Raw genomic sequence first — 22,018 nt, forward strand, 5'->3', positions numbered from 1 at the left:
TAATTATAAAGAGTATCGCTTTTACTAAGTTTTATAATTAACGACTTTGATTTTGTTTATTAAATTGCTTTTTTTATATTATTAAGTTTTTATATTTATTTATTTATAATCGATTGCAATAATTAATTGAATTCTTTTTTATCGATATTTTTAGTTTTTTTATTATTATTAATATATTTATATCGACCTTAGCTAGCTAGCTAAGAATACCGGTAGTAATAGTTAAAAGAAGAGTTCACTCGTGAATTATAATTTACGGGTCAGTTAGCATGCTTCGCTTAAAATGTTATATTAATTAAAAGACTTTTAACTTGATTATAAAACCTTTTAGTTAGCTAGTGCACGTAATTCTTCTAATTATAAGTATTACTTTTATTAAACTTTAAAAGAGTTAATTCTTTTTATAATTATTAAGTTTTTTAATAAAATTAAGTTATTCGTAAAGCTATATAGCCCGTGAACTATAGTTTACGAGTAAGTTACGTGTAGCAGCTTTACGTACGTTACGTAAAGTAGCGACGTGCGTTACGTAAAGCAGCTTTAAGTACGTTAAGTGTAGCAGCTTTACGTACGTTAAGTGTAATAGCTTTACGTAAGTTACGTATAGCAGCTTTACGTAAGTTACGTGTAGCAGCTTTAAGTACGTTAAGTGTAGCAGCTTTACGTAGGTTACGTATAATAGCTTTACGTAAGTTACGTATAGCAGTTTTACGTAGGTTACGTATAGCAGCTTTAAGTACGTTAAGTGTGGTAGCTTTACGTAAGTTACGTATAGCAGCTTTACGTAAGTTACGTATAGCAGCTTTACGTAAGTTACGTGTAGCAGCTTTAAGTACGTTAAGTGTAGCAGCTTTACGTAGGTTACGTATAATAGCTTTACGTAGGTTACGTATAGCAGTTTTACGTAGGTTACGTATAGCAGCTTTAAGTACGTTAAGTGTGGTAGCTTTACGTAAGTTACGTATAGCAGCTTTACGTAAGTTACGTATAGCAGCTTTACGTAAGTTACGTGTAGCAGCTTTAAGTACGTTAAGTGTAGCAGCTTTACGTAGGTTACGTATAGCAGCTTTAAGTACGTTAATTCTTTTTGTGTAGCATTTACTAATTAGATTTATTAATTAGATTTACTAATTAGATTACGTACGGTAAAGTACGTGCTATAGCCGAGCTATAGCCGAGCTAAGCACGTGTAGCAAAGGGACGTGCAGCAAGCAAGGTTTCTTTTCGTGCAGCATTTATTAATCAGATTTATTAATTAGATTACGTACGGTAAAGCACGTGCTATAGCCGAGCTAAGCACGTGTAATAAAGAGACGTGCAGCAAGCAAGGTTTCTTTCCGTGCAGCATTTATTAATCAGATTTATTAATCAAATTTACTAATTAGATTTACTAATTAGATTTATTAAGCGAAGCGTTCTTTTTTTGTTTTGCGTCGAGTTCGTGTTTTAAATATTATAATTCACTTTTATTGAATCGAGGCATTGCATCGATTATTATTAAGCGACGCGTTATTTTCTTTGTTCCGCGTCGAGTTCGTGTTTTAAATATTGTAATTCACTTTTATTAAATCGAGGCATTGCATCGACTATTATTAAGCGACGCGTTATTTTCTTTGTTTCGCGTTGAGTTCGTGTTTCAAATATTATAATTCACTTTTGTTAAATAAAAGCATTGCATCGATTATTATTAAGCGACGCGTTATTTTCTTTATTCCGCGTCGAGTTCGTGTTTTAAATATTATAATTCATTTTTATTGAATCGAAGCAATGCTCCGATTACGATTAAGTTACACTTTTATTTTTATATAAATACTCGCTTTCTTTCTTTTTCTTTTTCTTTTTTTTATTATTATTACAATTACATTCTATTCAACTTCTCAACTTTAACACTTAACTTTAACTTCTCAATTTTAATACTTAACTTTTTAATCAACTTTAACACTTAATTATAATTACATTTAATTTAAGTAATTATTTTCTTTTTAATTCTTTGCTTTTTGATTCTTTGCTTTAAGCTAATTATTTATTTTATTTAGCAATATCGATTTCTTTCTTTTATAACGCTATAGTCGAGGTCAACTTTTTTAGCATCGATAGCAATAAGCTAATTAACGAGATACTTAGTCGCTATAAGGATTTCGTAGTCGTTTATGCTGATAGTAACGTTGTTAATTTAATGTTTACTTGTTATGACGGGCCCCGAGGAAGATACCGCTTTGTTTTTAAAATTAATCGGCTTCGATTACGAATAGAAAGGTCGTAAAGGTTTTGTCGATGAGTTCGGCATTAAGCATTACGGTGTTTATAAAGTTAGTAATAACATTTATATATTATGATTACTAATTGATTTTTTATTTAAAAAGAGAGCGCTTAAGTCTTTTGTCTTTTCGACTACTTTGTCTCTTTTCTTAATTAAATTAAAAAGCAATTCACTTATAAAGATGTTAAAGTTCGATTGATTTTAAGTGATCTTACTTTTGAGCTTTTCGATAGCGATTATGCCGAAGCTAAAAGCATCTTAAAAGAGCTATTGATGCTATACCTTTTTATTATCGATAGCACTTTAGTATACAAACGCTTCATTCTTAAGTTCTCGGATAAGAATGAGTTTAAGTAAAGCAATAAGTATTAAAAGCTAAGAGAGCTACTTAAGTCAGACGAGATTCATTTGAACTATGTTTATAAGCAAGAACTTGAATTAAAAGCGGAGACCGAGTTGAACGTATTTTACGTAATTGCAAAAGGACGGGTCTTTATCAACTCTTTGTAACTAATAGACTTGGGCTAAAGAACGGGTCTTTATTAACCCTTAGGCCTTTGTAACTAGTAAATTTAACTAATACTCTAAGTCTTTGATTAGTAAATGTGATTAGTAAATGTGATTAGTAAATGTAATTAGTAAATGTGATTAGTAAATGTCATTAGTAAATGTGATTAGTAAATGTGATTAATAAATGTGATTAATAAACCTGATTAGTAATTATGCATATGCATATTTTTATATATATAAACCTTATAAAGTAACCTTACGCCTTATAAGGTTTCCTTATAAAGAGGGCAGAATTTTGTACTCTTCGTGGGTTCCCCCGTGGGGAGGACTCAAAACTCCGTGGGGCCCTATGGGGTCCCATGGAGCAGCCTAAAAACGATTTATTATAAAAACGAAAAAAGCAATATCGAGCTCAAAACTTAGCATAACGTAAAAAAGCGAACCGATAAGTCGCTAGTATTCGTAACGAAGCTTAAAAAGAGCTTAATACTTTAATAAAAGTAGAATTAAGACTTTAAAAAAAACTTTTATCGATATACCGTAAGTATTATAATTTTTTATTTCGAAGTCTTAAATGATTTTCTTAATATAATCTTATTATTTAAAATTAAGCGTTCGATTAGCGCGATCTCGAATAACTTAGTATTATGCTTAAATAATAAGCTATTAGTTCGAGATTAATTATTTAAAAACGTTAAGATAAAGCAGCTTTAAGTTTATTAACTTTAACGCGATTACGGCCGAAGATAAATAAGTTATCGACGTAAATAGCGATAATAATTCTTTTTTTATAAAAAACGCTTGCGTCGGTACCGAAAAGTTTAAATCTTATTTCGATAAAGAGTTCGAATAAAATATTATATTAAACGCGAAAAGTTTATTTAAGTTCGTAAAGTGCGCGGTTTAGTTTATAAATCTTTTTAATCTCGTTTTTAAGCTCGATAAGTTGTTTTACGTAAACGGATTCGGTAATCTTTTTATATAAAAACGCGGTTTTAACGTTTATTTAATCGATTTCTTAATTTAAAGCAGTAGCGATAACGAAAATCATTTTATAACTTATACGCTTAACGATTATAATAAAGGTCTCGGTATAATTAATACTTTTTTTTTATTAATTTCTTTAAACGACTTAACGAGCTTTCTAGCGAACTATAAAGCCGTTAAATCTTCGCTTGTGTTTATATACTTATCGATCGAAAAAGACGCGCTAAGTCGTAAATAAATCGATAAAGTCTTAAGTATTATTTTCGTAAAGTGATTTTTATTTTTCGATTATAGCTTTTAATTAAGCCGTTCGATTATTATTAGCTATAGCTTATTTGTAAGTCTTCGATTCGAAAAGTTTAAAAAAGTTAGCTTCGAAGAAAATAATTTTTATTATAAGACCGAATAAAACTTAAATATTAAAGCTATTTTTATTTTTAGCGTACTCAACTTTAAGTTTTTTTTTCGGTTTTAAAGTCTGCTTTGCTAAGAGTATTATAAAAACGATTAAATTAAGTAAGTCTAAGTCTCGGTAAAGCTTAAAATAAAGTTTAAAAAGAGTTAACGAAAAAAAACAAGAGTTCGAAAAATAAAATCGAATATACTTTCGAAAGATAAAAAGAAAAAGAAAAAAGTCGAAAAATAATAAAAGCGATTAAAAGTATCGAAAGAATTAAAGTCTTTTTAAAAAAATAAAAGTCGAAAATCTTAAGCAATAAGCTCTCGAGCTAAATAATCATCGTTTTTAATAGTAAGCGAAAAGCGTAAGCATTTTAACTTTATTTTAAGCGAACTTTCGGCTTTGCGCTTTAAAAGCGTAAAAAAATAAAAATTAAAAAAGTAAAAAGCGGAATTAAAGTATAAAAAAATAAATAATCTTTTTATAAAGTTTATTTATTCGATAGCGGTAAAAGCTGAAAGCTGCTTAATTATATACGCGCTATATGCTTTTTTAATAAAACCGTCGTTCGTTAAAATACGATAAATATAATTACTTTCGTATTTGATTAGCTTTTTATAAAAGACTCGTTTAATATACAATTTTATCTTTTTAATTTTACTTTCGAGAAATTAAACTTTAAAGCCGATAATACGTAAATGCGAAACGAACGGTTTGTATAAGTTCGTAGCTTTAAAAAAAGTTATATTAATAAAGTTATAAAAGCGATAAAAATAAAAATAAACGATAATGCAAAACAATTTCGATTATTATTTTATATCGAATTTAAAACTTTATAAAAGCGTTTCTATAATATCTTAAAGTGTTTATTCGATTTTTTTAATAACTTTATTTATTTATAAATTATACGAAATAGCAAGTTTAAATCGAACGCTTATCTCGACTAAGTGTTCTTAAAAACGCTAAAAAACGTATTCGCTTTCGTTATCGATGCGAAAACGTATAATTTTTTTTCGACGAAAAGTTTAAAAAAGTTTAAACTTATTTAATATTTTAAACTTGTACTTTATATTATAACACTCGACCTTTTTTATTTTATCGTAATAAAAGTAAATAAAATAAATCGAGCCGTCGTACTTTTTGCGAAAAAGTTTAATAATATTTATATAAATAAGCTTATCGAGATACCGTTTTAAATTAATATATTTTTTATATGCTTTCTTAATCATTCGATTATCGAAGCAACTTTCGCAAGCGTATAAAAGAAAAAGTATACGTAAGTTTATGTTTTTAAATAGTTTTTGTATTTTTAATAAGTTTTCTTATTTAAAATATCTAAAACGCTTATGCTAAATAGCTTAAGCCTTTTTAATAGAAAAAGCGGTTAAAGCTCGATATTAAAATCGTTATTAAAAAAGATTTAAAATATCGAAAGTCGAAGCTAATTAAAAAAAGTAAGCGTAGCGTCGTTAGCTAAAATCGAAAGCTTTATATATATAACTTAAGCAAAAAACTCGATTTATAAGCTAGCGCAAATCGATATTAAAGCAAAACAAGTCTTAAGCGATTCGAGCGATAAAAACTAAAGAGCTTTTACTTAATAAAAAAAGCAAAGCACTTTTTTCGTTTAAAATTATACTTATACTTCTTCGAATAAAATTTAAATAAAAAAAAAGTTAATATTAAAGTTCGGATAATAAATAACGTTATATAAACGAATCTAATTAAAGCTGCTATCGTTCGTTTTAATAAATAAAGCAATTATGCTTTTTTTTTAAAAGGAAAATAAATGACCTTTTATTTTAAAGTCGGTAATTACTTCGCTTAAATCGAGTAAAAAAATGTTTTCGAAAAACTCTTAACGGTAGAACATATACTTAATACAATTATTATTAAAAATAAAAGTATTTTCGAGTATATTTAAAAATTAAAAAGCGAAAGCGTATAAAGTTTTTTAAAAGAATTAAAAAAAAGAATTTTTAAAAAAAGCTTTAATAAAAAATATAGTATATTAAAGTAAAAGAGAATAGAAATAAAAGAATATTATTATAACGATAAGCCGTCGTGTTTTTTAAAAAGTAAAAAAGAAAAGTAAAAAATAAAGTAAAAAGATAAAGATTATAAAAAAAATAAAAATTATTTAATACTTAAAAGTAAAAGTAATACTCGATAATAAAATCCGGAGCTTTCGAAGACGCTATTTTAATTAAAGATTACGAAAAAAGTCAAGTCGAAGAAAAGAATAATGCTTTTAAATTAATTTTAATTAAAATAATCTATTTCGAATAAACTTTAATTGCTAATTTATATTAGAATTTCGAACGTCGAAAGCAAGTTAAAAAGTCTTATTAACGCAGCTACGAATCGATAGTATAAAAAGAGCAACGGAAAAAGTCTTTTCGAAAGAGTCGGTATTTTTAATCGTCTTTAATTTAGCTTGCTTAACAGCTTTGTTTTTACGCTTCTTTTCGATTCGTTTATCGAAAGCAGCTTTTAAATAAAAGTAAGCTAATACGCATTCCGGCTTAAAATGATAAAGTTTTTTATAATAATTATAAATTATAATAAACTTATCTCTTTTTGCAAGTTTGCTAAGTTTTCCGTATGCAAAGAATGCTTTGCTCGAAAAGTATTATATCAATTGCTTTTTTTTACGAATAAAGATTATAAAATCAGCGAAAGCAGTTTTAAATATATCGCCGTCGATATAATCGTTATTCGAGACTTAATTAGATTTAAAGTTTTCGTACGAAAACGATAACTAATTAAAATAAACCTTAATTATTTATAAAGCGAAAAGTTAAATATTATTATCGAAAAGCTTAAGTTATCTATTTAAGCGTATAAATTCGTTATTAAAAGAAGTGACGTCGTCGAACTCGTTAATGCAAAGAGCGAGCAACGCAGATTAAAAACGATAAAACGTCGCGATGCTTTTAAATCGAAATCGTTTTTTTAAATTTATTAATAATAGCTTTTTAAGATCGTGCTTTTTAAAGTCTTCGACGATTATAAAGTTTATTTTTTTTCTTTTAGCGAAGTTTGCAGCGATTAGCTCGAGTTTATTACGGATAAAAAAGCAGCTTTAAGTTTAGAGTTCGTCTTACGCGTCGAGTCTTTTCTTAAACGCAGACTCCGTTTCGCTTAAAAAGCGAGTTAATCGGACTTTTATATTTTTAAAGATTTTTTCGTAAAAATAGTTTTTATTAATAAAAGCGAAGTTAATACTATTGAACGGTAATACGGAGAGAAAGATAAATAGAAAGATTCTTAATTGTTGTCTGATAAACTTAAGGAGTAGCCCTTTACTTATACATCTAAAGAGGTTTTAATACGTAATAAGTCTATCACTTAATTATATCCGACACTTTTACTCAAGACTTATTTAAATGAAAAAGACTCTTATTGAAGTTTATAAATAAAGCTCTTATTAAAAGTAGATCCGAAAAGAAAAAAAAAAAAGATATAAGAATATTTTATAAAGAAAAAACAGCAAAGGCCGAAAAACTTAACTATAAAGAAAAACTAAAAGACTAATTTAATTGCTCGTTTGTTTTTAAGAAAAGAAGATCATTTCAATCTTTAGTTCTCGTCTTTTTATTCAATTGCACTTAAAAAAGCTTTCTTTCTTTAAGTAAGCTATCTTTTTCTTTTGCTAACTGATTCGAAAAGTAATTAGCAGTATTATTAGCTAATAGAAAAAAGTGCTACGTAATGCTTATCGAATTTTCGGCGTTATTTTTTATTCGAGAAATAAAAGATCTGCGCGATAAAGCTTAAGAAGATCGAGTCTTGACTTCCGATAAAGATTTTTAACGTAAGATTAAAGCAGCTTTTATTTATATTTTCCGTCTTAAATTAAACTAATTGATTTTCTTTACTTTTTTTTATTTAAACTTGTTTTCCGATAGTAGCTAGTTTTTTTAATTCTTATTACTTAACGTATTACGTAGCTAAGTAGCGGTATAAGTCACGCATTAATTATTTAGATTGCCGTTAATTAAGCCGAAAATCTAAAAATCTTTTTTATTAAAGCTTTTTTATTAACTAAAATATATTTTAATAAATTCTTTTTATAAAAAAAAAAGCGCGGACTTATAAACTTCGTTAAGATCGGTATTAAAGTAATTGTAATTATAAATCGTAAGATTAAACTTCTTGCCGTTTTTCTATTGTTAAGCTACTTAAGCGTAATCGTTCGGCTATAAGCCTTCCTTTTTCGGCTAGTTACTAACTTATCTTTCCGTCTTTATAATAAACTAGCCGAAACGAGAAGTAGCCGGTCTATTATTACGTCTCGTAAGCAGTTTAGCGAATTAAAAAAAGGTATAGTTATCTTTAATCTTAATATAACTATTAGCTTGCTTTTTGCAATCGATATAAAAGAATAATCGAAAAAAAAAGAATTTAATATAAAATGCTAGTTTTATCTATTAAGTAATACAATTAATAATACTCGAAATTTATCGTTAACAAAATCAAGTAACTCGTTATTTCGTCGGTAATAGCATCTAATTATAATTCTTTTAAGTCCGAGATCATTTGCTAATCTAGCTTAATAGCGTTGCCGATTTCGTCGGCACCGATAAAAAAGCTTTATAAAAAGAAGTCGCAAAGCAAAAACTAAAGTCTTCGTTTTCTTTATTATAAATTATATTTCCGAAAGCAAGCGTTTTTTCGAGCTTTTTTAACGAGTACTAAGCTATTAGCTTTAAAGATTCTCGTACGAGCTTTAATACGAGTACGAAGCTCTTTATCGGTTTTAATTTCAAAAAAAAAAAAAGATTATCGCGGTCGGATTTAAAAGAGTTTAAATCGTTAAAACGTACAGTTCGCTTAGCGATCTTTTTTATTCAAAGCATAATTTAAAAAGAGTAAAATAATAAAGTATATAATTAAAAAAAAAGTAGATTATAATTAGTCTTTTATATTTTATCGATCGTAAAGATTTTAAAAGAAAAAAGATTTTGTAAGTCTATAAGAATATTAATTTAAGTTTGCGCCGCTACGATTAAATCTTTTAAAACTTTAATAGTTAAATAAAGTAATTAAAAAGAATCGATCTTTATCGTTTAAAACTATTTTTAATTAAAAAAAGCTAAATTGAATAAGTCGGTAATAAAAGTGCTTTAATCACGTAATATTAAACTTTTAACATTTTAATCGCTTCTTTAAATTCTTTAAACTATCGCTTAGCTAATAGCTTAATTAAATCGTCGGCGACTTGATTTATAATAGCGATCTATTTCAAATTTATTAAGCTATTTCGTACGGCTTTTTAAATAAATATATAACGAAAGTAAATATGCTTAATTTGATAATGAAATTAAGTATTCTTAGTTAATACGATCGCTTTTTAATTATCGCAATAGATCAAGATTAAAACCGTTTTTTCTTACGAAAATATTTCGATTAAAAAGCGCTAAAGCTAAATTGCTTTTTTAACGGCTTCCGTTTTAGCTATTAGTTCGAATTCGTACGAAAATAAAGCAACGATAAGTTGCCGTTTTAAAAACTAATTGATTGCTCCGCTTTCGACGTTAAAAACAAAACTTTTTATAAATTTACGTATTAATTAATAACTATTTTAATTCGCGTTAAAAAAGCCGGTCAAGTCGTTTAAGTCTCTTCAATAAACGAGTTCGTAGCGAGTAATTTCTTTTAAATAACGAACGATGCGTTTCGCTACTTTTATATATTTTATAATTAAATTTAAAACAAAACGATTAATTATAAAAACTAAAAAAGCAATATCGAGCTTAAAACTTAATATAGCGTATATAAGCGAACCGATAAGTCGTTAGTATTCGTAACGAAGCTCGAAAAGAGCTTGATACTTTAATAAAAGTAAAATTAAAACTTTAAAAGAAACCTTTATTAATATACCGTAAGTATTGCAATCTTTTATTTCGAAATCTTAAATAATCTTTTCGATATAAGCTCGTTGTTCGAAACTAAGCGTTCGATTAGCGCGATTTCGAATGATTATTATATTTAAGTAATAAGCTATTAATCCGAGATTAATTATTTAAAAACGTTAAAATAAAGCAGCTTTAAGTTTATTAACTTTAACGCGATTACGGCCGAAAACAAATAAGTTATCAACGTAAATAACAATAATAACTTTTTTTTTATAAAAAACGCTTGCGTTAATGCCGAAGAGTTTAAATCTTATTTCGATAAGGAATTCGAATAAAGTATTATATTAAACGCAAAAAGCTTGTTTAAGCTTATAAAGTACGCGGTTTAATTTGCAAACTTTTTTAATCTTGTTTTCGAGCTTAATAAATTGTTTTACGTAAACGGATTCGATAACCTTTTTATATAAAAACGCGATTTTAATATTTATTTAATCGATCTTTTAATTTAAAACAACGGCGATAGCGAAAATCATTTTATAACTTATAAGCTTAACGATCGTAGCAAAAGTCTCGATATAATTAATACTTTTTTTTTATTAATTTCTTTTAACGACTTAACGTGCTTTTTAACGGATTATAAAGCCGTTAAGTCTTCGCTTGTATTTATATACTTATCGACCGAAAAAAACGCGTTAAATCGTAAGTAAGTCGATAAAGTCTTAAGTATTGTTTTCGTAAAATAATTTCTGTTTTTCGGCTATAGCTTTTAATTAAACCGTTCGATTATTATCGGCTATAGCTTATTTATAAGTCTTCGATTCGAAAAGTTTAAAAGAGTTAGCTTTGAAAAAAGTAATTTTTATTATAAGACCGAATAAAGCTTAAATATAAAAGTTGTTTTTATCTTCGGCGTGCTTAATCTTAAGTTTCTTTTTCGATTTTAAAGTCTGCTTTGTTAAAAGTATTATAAGAGCGATTAAATCAAATGAATTAAAGTTTCGATAAAGCTTAAAATAAAGTTTAAAAAGAGTTAGCGAAAAAGAAAAAGTTCGAAAAGTAAAATCGAATGTATTTTTAAAAGACGAAAAGAAAAAAAGAAAAGTCGAAGAATAATAAAAGCGATTAAAAGTATCGAAAATATAAAAGTTCTTTTAAAAAAGTAAAAGTCGAAGATCTTAAGCGATAAGCCTTCGAGCTAAATAGTTTTCGTTTTTAACGATAAGCGAAAAGCGTAAGCATTTTAGCTTTATATTAAGCGAACTTTCGATCTTGCGCTTTAAAAGCATTAAAAAGTAAAAATTAAAAAGATAAAAAGCGAAGTTAAAGTGCGGAAAAATAAATGATCTTTTTATAAAATCTATTTATTCGATAATAATAAAAACTAAACGCTGCTTAATTATATACGCGTTATATGCTTTTTTAATAAGATCGTCGATCGTTAAAATACAATAAATATAATTACTTTCGTATTTAATTTAGGCTGCTCCATGGGGCCCCATGGGGTTCCACGGAGTTTTGAGTCTTCTTTACGGGGGAACCCACGGGGAGTACAAAATTCTGCCCTTCTTTATAGGGAAACCTTATAAGGCGTGAGGTTACTCTATAAGGTTTATATATATAAAAATATGCATATGCATAATTATTAATCAGGTTTACTAATCATATTTACTAATCACATTTACTAATTACATTTACTAATCACATTTACTAATTAAAGACTTAGAGTATTAGTTAAATTTACTAGTTACAAAGGCTTAAGGGTTGGTAAAGACCCGTTCTTTAACTTAAGTCTATTAGTTACCAGGGCAGAGGACCAAGTTCTCTGTAGTGTCACCAACGGGCTAATTACTTATTAGTATATTATTAAATTAGATTTTTATAAAATTAATAATTAGCCCGTTGATAATATTATATCGGACTTTATGTTTTGCTAAATATCAAACTTATTAAATAGATCGTAAAATAAAAGTAAATATATATAAAAGTATTATTATATTAAAAACTATCGAGTTTATAATTTATTATAAAGAGGAGACCCCTTTAAACCCCCTTTTATTACTCATCTTTTCATTTTTATACCGAGGAGACCCCGGACCCTCTTTATTACTTATAATTATATATTTACTTATATTACGAAAATATTAGAAGTTACAGAAGTTACAAAAGTTACAGAAGTTACAGAAGTTGCAGAAGTTATAAAAGTTATAAAAGTTACAAAAGTTACAAAAGTTATAAAAGTTATAGAAGTTATAAAAGTTATAAAAGTTACAGAAGTTATAGAAGTTATAAAAGTTACAAAAATTATTATCGAGTTTATATTTTATTATAAAAGGGAGACCCCCTTAAACCCCCTTTTATTACTCATCTTTTCATTTTTATACCGAAAAGACCCCGGACCCCTTTTATTACTTATATTTATATATTTACTTATATTACGAAAATATTAAAAGTTATAAAAGTTATAAAAGTTACAAAAGTTATAGAAGTTACAAAAGCTATAAGATTATACAAGTCACAAAAGTTATAAGAGTTATCAAGTCTAAGAATATATATTAAAGAAGGTCTAAACCCGAATCTTTAACCTAGCTGTAAGAAATGCACTTAAAAGAAAAGGAGGAAAAGGAGGAAGGAGGTCTCGAGCAAGAGAAAGGGGTCTAAGTCCACGTTTCTTACGTAAGCTCTTCTTAAACGTAGTACACTTCCGAAGAGACCACCGATAGCGAGCATACGCATCCTTCGAATTAAATATTTGTGCTTTACCGGCCGAAGAGTATGCTTAGCACTTTTAGCGAGCAGCAGCGCACGCATCGCAAAGCGGGTCTACTAGCTTATCTTTATATATTTATATTAACTTAAAGTTGCTAAAAGATAAAAGTAATTCTTATAATTCGGTTTTTATAATACGGCCGACGTAGCCGATAATAGCACGGCGAAGAAAGAAGAGCTTTAATAAGTCCGATTGCTTATACGACTACTATATGCTTATAGCGGAAGGCGTATATAAGTCTTTATTCTTCTTTTAAGTAGTCCATGCTTAAAAGAGCCGCGCAAACCCAGCAATTGATTAAGCTTGTTTAAGCTAAGCTTTAATAAGAGAGGTCCTTTTATTAACGGCCGGCGAAGACGCAAACATTTATTAATCTGATCAATAAGCATTAATAAAAGATGTGAAAATATACTTACGCTTATGCTTTATTATAAAAGTAAGATCGGTCTAAAGCTTATAAAGCGAAGAGTAGCAAGTGGCGTAGCAAAAGGGGGCACGGCGGCGGCGAAGAATATAAGAGCCGAGGCGCTAATAAAAATCGATAAAGCAAAAGGGACGAAGATAAAAGAAGAAAGAGAGCGAGAGATTATTAGCTTATTTATATCGTCGTCGTTTTCGAATCTATATATATATATATATATTATTAGCGTAAGTAGCTTGAATGTATTACTTAATCTTAAGATGACTTATATTGCGAGCTTAGAATTTTTTATTACTTTATCTTTTTTTACTTTTCTTTTAACCTTTTTTATTGCTAAGTTTATAGCAGCAAAAAAGAGAAAGAAAAGAAAAGGCAAAGCAGCAGCGAAGACGGTATAAAAAAAGGAAAAAGAAAGAGAAAGAAAGCGAGAGATCATTAGCTCAATCTTATTATTATCGTCGTCGTCTTAATTGAATCTATATATAATATTAACGTAAGTAATTAAAATATATCACTTATCACTTATACCGCGAGCTTAATTAAGGTAACAAGTAAAGCAAGAGGCAAGGCTTGTTAAAGAAGGGAGAAAGGGTGTAAAAGCAGCTATTGCTGCCTGCGAAGTAGTTGTACTTGCCGCTTATAGGCCGGATCCGGCCGACTTATCCGCTTTGTATAAGGTCCGTCTCGAAGGTTGCGCTAGCGGAGTGAGATTATATTACTAATATAGTTGTAATCGTAGTTGTAGCTGCAATTAAAGTTGAGGTTGAGGTTAGAGTTAAAGTTAAAGTTAAAGTTGAAGTTGATATTGATATTAATATTAAAGTTAAAAAGAATATTTAAGTTATAATAAATATTCAAAAGTAATAAACGAATTCACTTTTTAAAAAGGTCCGTGCTCAGCTAAATTCTTACACTTGCCGTATTCGTCGGTATAGCAGTATATTTATACTATATTTTATAAAGTAACTTATAACTCTTATAACTTTTATAACTTTTGTAACTTTTGTAACTTTTATAACTTTTATAACTTATATAACTTTTATAATATAAGTAAATTTTCGCTCTTGCTAAATCCATCGGCTTAGCATACATAATCATATAAAATTATTAAGTTATAAAAGTTATAGAAGTTATAAAAGTTATAATTGATTCGGCGCAATTAAAATTACAATTTAAATATATTGTTTACCTTTGATCAATTGCTAATAGCTATACAACCACTTTTAATAATAAACTATTAGTATACATTTTATAATTCGTTGAGCTTATACTCTTTTATAGTTATTAATCGGTAAGCTTTAAGCTCGATCTTTGCGTAAGCTTTTAAGCTTTGAATAGCCCTTTTTATACGCTTATCTAAAACACATAAGCGCTAAAAGGTCCGCTTATTGCGATAATGATAACAGGTATGTAAGTTATCTAGCTCTTTTTATAAGAATAGACTTAAACAGCTTTAATAAGGTTCGTCCGCTAATTTCGCTATATATTCCGATATTATTACATTTGTTAAATTGCTAACTAAACACTTCCGAGCTGTATTTCGAATAAAGTATTCTTTAGCTAGCTCGTAGCGTCGTTAGTAACAGCAATCTAAGCAAGTAGTAAATCGCAGATTAATGTTTAAAATAAAGAAGTATAGCAATAAGCGGAAGCTGCTGCACTTGATGCATTTAATTTTAATAAGTCTTTTAAATAGTTGAGCGAGTGCGAGAAACGTAAAACGCAATAGAGATTGATAAATCGTATTTATGCTTGGCTTAAAAGTTAGAAAAAATAAAAGAAAAGGTAAATCTAGCGCTAAATCTAATGCTTTCGCTTTAGCTTTGATCTTATTCGATTGCTCGATTTGCTTAAAAGCGCGGTGTACTTTAAGATCGTCGTATATTTTTTTATCTTTATATATCGTATATATAAACTTAAAAAGATCCGTAAGTATAATATCTTAGCTTCTTTTTTTGCTTACTTCGCTCTTTTGTTTGCTTTAAGCATTATCTTGTGTCTTATTATTGCTTTAGGTATTATTATTAGTCTATTAATTACTTTAAGTATCGATAAGTCTTTTAAGGTTAATCTCATTTATAATACGGGTCATCTCGTCGTTATTACCGAAAAGATCGAGTGACTTATATCGATAGCGTAGCAAGCTGGATAATAGTGCTATAAGAACGCGTTATAAAGTTGCGTAATAAAAGTCCTTTAGTAAAAGAGTTTTTAGTAGTAGTATAATAGCTTCTTCTTTAATATCCTTTTTCTTTTCAATATCGCTTTCCTCTTTAATATCGCCTTCTTTCTTAATGTCGCCCTCCTTTTTAATGTCGCCTTCTTCTTTAATGTCCTCTTCCTCTTTAATACCTTTTTCCTCAATCTCTCTTTCCTTAAGCTCCCTTTCTTTAAGCTTTCCTTTTTCAATATAATTAATAATACTCTTTTTCTTTTGCTTCGTATTTATAATAGCAATAAGAAAAGCGATGAATAGTTGATTGCTATATATTGTTTGATTTTAATATATCGTAAAAGTAAAGTGTTTGAATGCAAAGAAAGTATTTTATTAAGATTAAATGCACGTGGCAATAAGCTTTTGTTTGAATTAAGCGAAGAATAAAAGCTTTTTATTGGTTCTTATAACTTTTGTAACTTTTATAACTTTTGTAACTTTTGTAACTTTTATAACTTTTGTATAATATATAAATATATATATTTATACGTTTTACAACCGCTGTGTAAGCTGCTTTCGATACATATGATCTATATCTCGATTAATATTAATACTAATAGACTTCTTTTTAAAGCGGCAAAAATCAAACACATTCTTAAATATAACTTTCGCTAAAGTCTTTACTTTAGAAGCTGATACATAATGTAGCTTATAAGCAAATTTAGCTTTAGCTTAGCTAATCACTGCTTTAATTAAGGAAATTCTTTGACTTTTATATACCGTGATTGCGTAAGCTACGCGAAGAAAAAGCTGCCGACGATTGCAAAGCTTATTATCGTAAAAAAAGTCTCGATCGACGGTAAATACTAAGAACTATCTAGTTTCTTCGAAAGTAAGACTAGTATAATTTTCGATCTCTATTATAATGCTTTATAGCAGTTCTTTACGTAGTTTAGCTTTTGCCTTTTAAAAGATATCCTTAATTATTTTTATAGACTTATTGATTATTCTTATTTCTGTCCAAAGATTTTGATTTAATATCACTTTAGCTTTAATATATATATTAATGCTTTGCTTTAAGCCTTCAGCTTCTTTTTAATCAGCGTTATAAGCTTTTGCGCTGCTCGTATTTTCTGATTTAAGTCTTAAGATAAGCGCGTCTAGCTTTTTTAATTGCTCGTAGTTATATTCTTTAACTTCCGCGTTTATAAAGTAAATACGAAGAGTATTTTTAAAAGAATCTTTATTAGCTAGCCGGATATTCATTTTAGCTCGAGAAATAAAAAGTTCTTAGCTATCTACCGAAAGGTTATCTTTTCGGAGTTCTAAAAGTGCTTTGCGGAAATTAATAGCTTTTAAGGACTCGCCTTTTTGACGCATAATGACTTTAAATCGAATGGTTTTGTTAAATAATCGATAAAAAGATTAACCGATCTTTTGTTCTAGCGAAAAGTTGTAAGTTACAAATAAAGACTTCCTTTTAATTAGCGGTAACTAGTAAAAATCACTATAAAAGTAAATACTTAGACTTTTAAATAGCTTTTGAGATTTAAGGAAAATTTAAGTATAGCGCCGTTGAATTCGAGCGAAATCTTTTAGATCAATCATTGACTTTTTATTAATAATTAAATACTTGCAGTCTTTGAATTTCGCTTAAAAGGTCTAGAAAGTAATAAGAGAATTGTTTATAGCATAGTGTTTGATTAATAGCGTTAATAAAGAATGTAATATAGCTCTTGCGATGCTAAAAGCAGCAACACTTGTAAGCGTTGCTCGGATGATTAGATTTAGCTTGCTAGCTTTATCCGCTATATCTTAAAGCCGAACGCAAGTAGCTAAAATAAAATAAGTTTTGCCCGTGCTAGCCTTGCCGTCGAGATAAATTAGCAGTTATAGAAAGGGTTGGTTTAGTAATACTATAGTATAATGGTTTATTATAAAATAGTAAAACCTTTTCTGCTTATCGGAAAGCCTTTTAAAGTTATAACTTCGAGTAGCGCTAACTCGCATATTAAATACTCTTGCAACAGCTTTCCAATTTCGAATATAAGTAAATAAGATATTGTATTTGCTAATATATAAATCTTAATTATAAGCAAGATCTTCGAAGCGATTCGATATATCGTCTTCGTTTATAAAGACAATATTAAGATTTCGAAGATTCCGTAAGTTTTATTCTTTTTTTGCGTTAATATTATTATTATCTCGAAGCTTAAAGCTTTTTATATTGTATTTATCGTTTAAACCAGCTTTATCTTCTTCGTCAGCTATAAAAGGAGGATCGTAATAGTCGAGTATATGCAAAGAATCGCTATAAAGATCTCGATAAAAGCGCTTGTAAGCGCTATAAGCTAAAGCGAATATCGGATGCTTTTCTTTAGTAATATTAATAAGTAAATCGTTTTCTTTTCGGTAAGAATAGTGTAGCATTAAGTAAGTGCGCGCGTTGTGCTTATAATTATTATAGACTTTAATATTTAAGTATTGAAAAAAGTAATTGATGATTTAAAGCTTGCTTTTTCGTAAGAAGTGCTTCTTTTTGCAAGTATATATATCGTAGATTTTAAAGAAATCCAAGAGAATAACCTTTTTAACTCGTTCGGAGCGTTATCGGTATCGTTAAAAGTTAAAAAGTTTAAGTTCTAATTTATACTTATTCAATTCTACTTGATACTTTTTTTCTTTATTTAATCGGCAATTTAAATTGATAAAGTTTCGAATAGATTTAATTAAATTAATTTTAAAGAATAAGTGACAAACCTCTTAAGCGCTATAATCTTTCTTTCTTAGCAGCTTATTAAGCATCTTAAAGACTAGCGAAAAGGCTAGAGCTTTAACGTTGATGTATTTTAAAATTATATTAATAATATTTTTATAAGAATCGGATTCTTTTTTATGCTTAAAGCAATACTTAAAAGCGTACTTTAAGAGATCTTTAAAGCTGGATACAAGCTGTATATCCGTGTTAGCTAACTAGCTTAATATAAAAACAAATGAGAAAAGGTTTTATAAAAGATGATTGCGTTAAGCGGCAAACTAATACTTGCGAGGATTGATCTTTCGATTATAATCAGCTATAAGTTGTATAAGACGCTTATAATAAAATCTGCAAGAAAGGACTTTTGTGTTTTTGTTTTTGCGTAAATAGTATTTAGTCGAGCAAACGCAATAGATTTGCATCCGATTAATTAACGTAATAAGTTGATCGACCGTATTTTTAATCATATTAAAAAGTAAAGAGGTCGGGTTTTACAAATCGAGCAAACGAGTCGCATTAAGGTTATAAGCGGTAATATAATCTTTTTAAAAGCTGACGAAGTTTAAAATACGAAAGTAATCGTCTTTTTTAAAGTTTATACTAAGTTTAAACTCGCTTGTATCGTTCGGTCTGCTTTTTAATTAAAATATACCGTAAATATATCTTAAGCTACGATTTTGCTACTTTTATCGCGCTTAAAAATTAGTATACGGCAAATAATGATTTAAAATGTCTTATAAAAAAGCTTGCTAACGGATATAAATATAATAAGCAATAATAACCGGGTTCTCTTAGACATTTTCTTAGATTATCTTGGCTCGCTTAGCTTAATTAGCGGCTTTATATTTATTATACCGAAGAAAATAGCGCTAAAAGTCTTTTTATTACATGTCCGTAACACTTTAAGTAAGAAAAGCTGTTATAGCATTTGGCTAAGACTTGGCTAGCGCTTTTAGCTGATAGCTTTGCTTCTTTTAAAAAGGGCGAGTGCTATTAATAGCTTGCTTATAGCGCACGATCTAATTAAAAAAGGCTGGCTACTCTTTTAATTGATCTCGCAAATTATTAATATTTAAGTTTTTAATATCTTTTCGAGACTTAATAAAGTAAAAAAATACTTTTGCGACTTTAAAGCGCATTAAAATATTAAAAAAGTAGAACCGGAAACGAAAGTAAATCGCAAAACGCTTATCGCGGTACTTTATCAAGTGTTTAATATAATCTTTTATATTAACCTTTCGGAGTCGTTAAATATAGAAATCGCTTGCGCTAGTAAAAAAGAGTATAAGAAAGGCTAAACTAAAAAGCTTTTAATTAAGTTTTAGCTCAAAGATTAGCGTAGATCGCTAGCTTAGAATAAAAGTAAAAACATGCTGCTTCGATGCGAGTTTATTAACTTAAGCAAAGAGCTGATTAGATTCCGTAATATTTAGATTTAAATCGAAAACTATAATCTTTAAAAAAGGACGCTCTTGATTATTAAGTAAGTCATCGTTAGCATTTAAGTGATCTTTTATATTAAGTAAAGCATCTTTATCGGCTGCAAGAGCTTTATTTTCGCTCGAATCTTTTTTAAGATTACCGCGAGCTTTTCGGCGTAAGCGGCGGCGTTTTTATGCCGATGACTTTGTACTTAAAGCCGCTGTCCTTAATAGAAGCTGTTCAAGTGTTTCGTCTTTAATAGTTATGACCCGTTTTTTTATATCTTTATTTACGAGCAAAGAATCTATTAAGTCTTAGTCTATATTAATATTAATATACTTAAGATTATTTGCTTTTAAAAAAGTAAGCTAAATGTAGATCGCAAAGCGCTAAACTCGGCATTTTTTTTTAAATTGCTTGCTGATCCGAAGATCTTTATTAAAACTTTTAAGCTTAAGAATAATTACGTTAACTTTTTCAAAAAGTAAAAGAAGATTTTTAAAGAACTTAGCGTTATTAAAAGCAAAGGTTATTACGTAGCTCGAGTACTTATATTAATAGCCGCGGTAGCGTTAAAGCGATATATTAATATATAACGGTAAGATTAACGCTTCTTTTAATACCGAAAGCTTTGGTAAGTAATCTAACACTTTATTTAAGTCTATATTATTGCTAGCTGTTATAAGATAAAGCTGTTTAAAGAGATCCGGCTTTTTAATAAATCTATTACGGCGGTTATACTCGTGACAAATGATATCGTTACAGACTTTTTTAAGTTGCATTTCGAACTATCTTTCGTTGCAGTAAAAGCAAAGGTCTATTTAAATAGCTTTTATAATCGAATGAAAATCTTAAATCATCTGCTATTCTTTTCTACTTATCGCCGGCTTATACTCGGCTAAAGTAGCATACGGTTATAATAGGTTCGAGAAAAAGATAGACCTTTAGAATTAGAAGTTGCAGCGGCGTTCTTTTTCGGCTTAAGCAGCATCTTTTATAGCTTTACGAGCTTTTTTGCGTTGCATTCGAAGGTTCTTTTCGGCGTTAGTTTTAATCTTACGACTCTTTCGAATCTCGCGGTTTTACTTTAAGTTAAGCAAAAAAAGGCCGATAACCTTTAGTTCGGATCCGAAATCAAAAGAAAACATTTGATAGCTAGAAAAGGCTTTCGAAACGCTAAACGATCGAAGTAAAAAAGAACTTAATACTTGATTCTTAAGTCGCTTACGGGTCGGCGGCGATTCTTTTAATAAAAGTTGTTTAGCTTTCTTTTAGCTAAAAGAATAACGAAGACGCTTTTTTTTTATTCGAACAAGTAGTAAAGATACGAAACTCGGTTCTTTATAGCTTTCTTCTTTATCGTTGTTTTGTTTTAGCTGATAAAACGGTAACAAAAAACTAGAAACCTTTTAAAAGGATAATATGTTATTCGTATTAAGTATATTAAATAATAAAAAAGTATATAGAATTAAGATAACGGGCCTTGATCGTATATTATTATAATCAACCTTTTGTAAAGTCTTGTTAATAAGACTATTAATACGCTGATTAATAAAGCTTCTTTAAAATGCTTCAGACTTTATAGCAAATCTAATACGTCGATTTATAAAAAGTGAGCCTTAGCAAATTAATAACTTTAATAACTCTGGTAACTTAATTAAAAGCACTTACTTATGCCGCTTAAAGCAGCTTGCTCACGCATACCTCTATTGTATTTAAAGGTGTTTTCATTAAAAGTATTTCTATCAAAACCGGAATCTTAAAGGCGTTAAACCGTAAAATGAAAACCTTAATAACTTTAATAACTTTAATAACCTTAATAACCTTAGTAACCTTAACAACTTTAATAACTTTAATAACTTTAGTAACTTGACTAAAAGCACTTACTTATGCTACTTAAAGCAGCTTGCTTACGCATACCTTTATTGTATTTAAAAGTGTTTTTATTAAAAGTATTTTCATCGAAACCGGAATCTTAAAAGCGTTAAATCGTAAAATAAAGACCTTAATAACTTTAATAACTTTAATAACCTTAATAACTTTGGTAACTTGATTAGAAGCACTTATTTATATTACTTAAAGCAGCTTGCTTACGTATACTTTTATTATATTTAAAAGTGTTTTTATTAAAAGTATTTTCATCGAAACCGGAATCTTAAAAGCGTTAGACCGTAGAATGAAGACTTTAGTAATTTTAATAACTCTAGTAACTTTAGTAACTTTAATAACTTTAGCAACTTTAATAACTTTAATAATTTTAATAACTTAATTAAAAGCATTTACTTATGTTACTTAAGGCCGCTTGCTCGCGTATACTTTCATTATATTTAAGAGTATCTTTACTATTACTAATACTTTATAAAAACCGTTTTATATAACGTTATAACGAAAGTGATAAAAAGATATTAAAACGATTAGATTTTCGTAATAAAGAAGGCCGTAACGAAAAAAAAGATACGAACTAAAGATATTTGCGT

Source organism: Drepanopeziza brunnea (assembly GCF_022702325.1).
Source record: "Drepanopeziza brunnea f. sp. 'multigermtubi' strain 214-2 chromosome Unknown ctg6, whole genome shotgun sequence".
Taxonomy (NCBI): Eukaryota; Fungi; Ascomycota; class Leotiomycetes; order Helotiales; family Drepanopezizaceae; genus Drepanopeziza; species Drepanopeziza brunnea.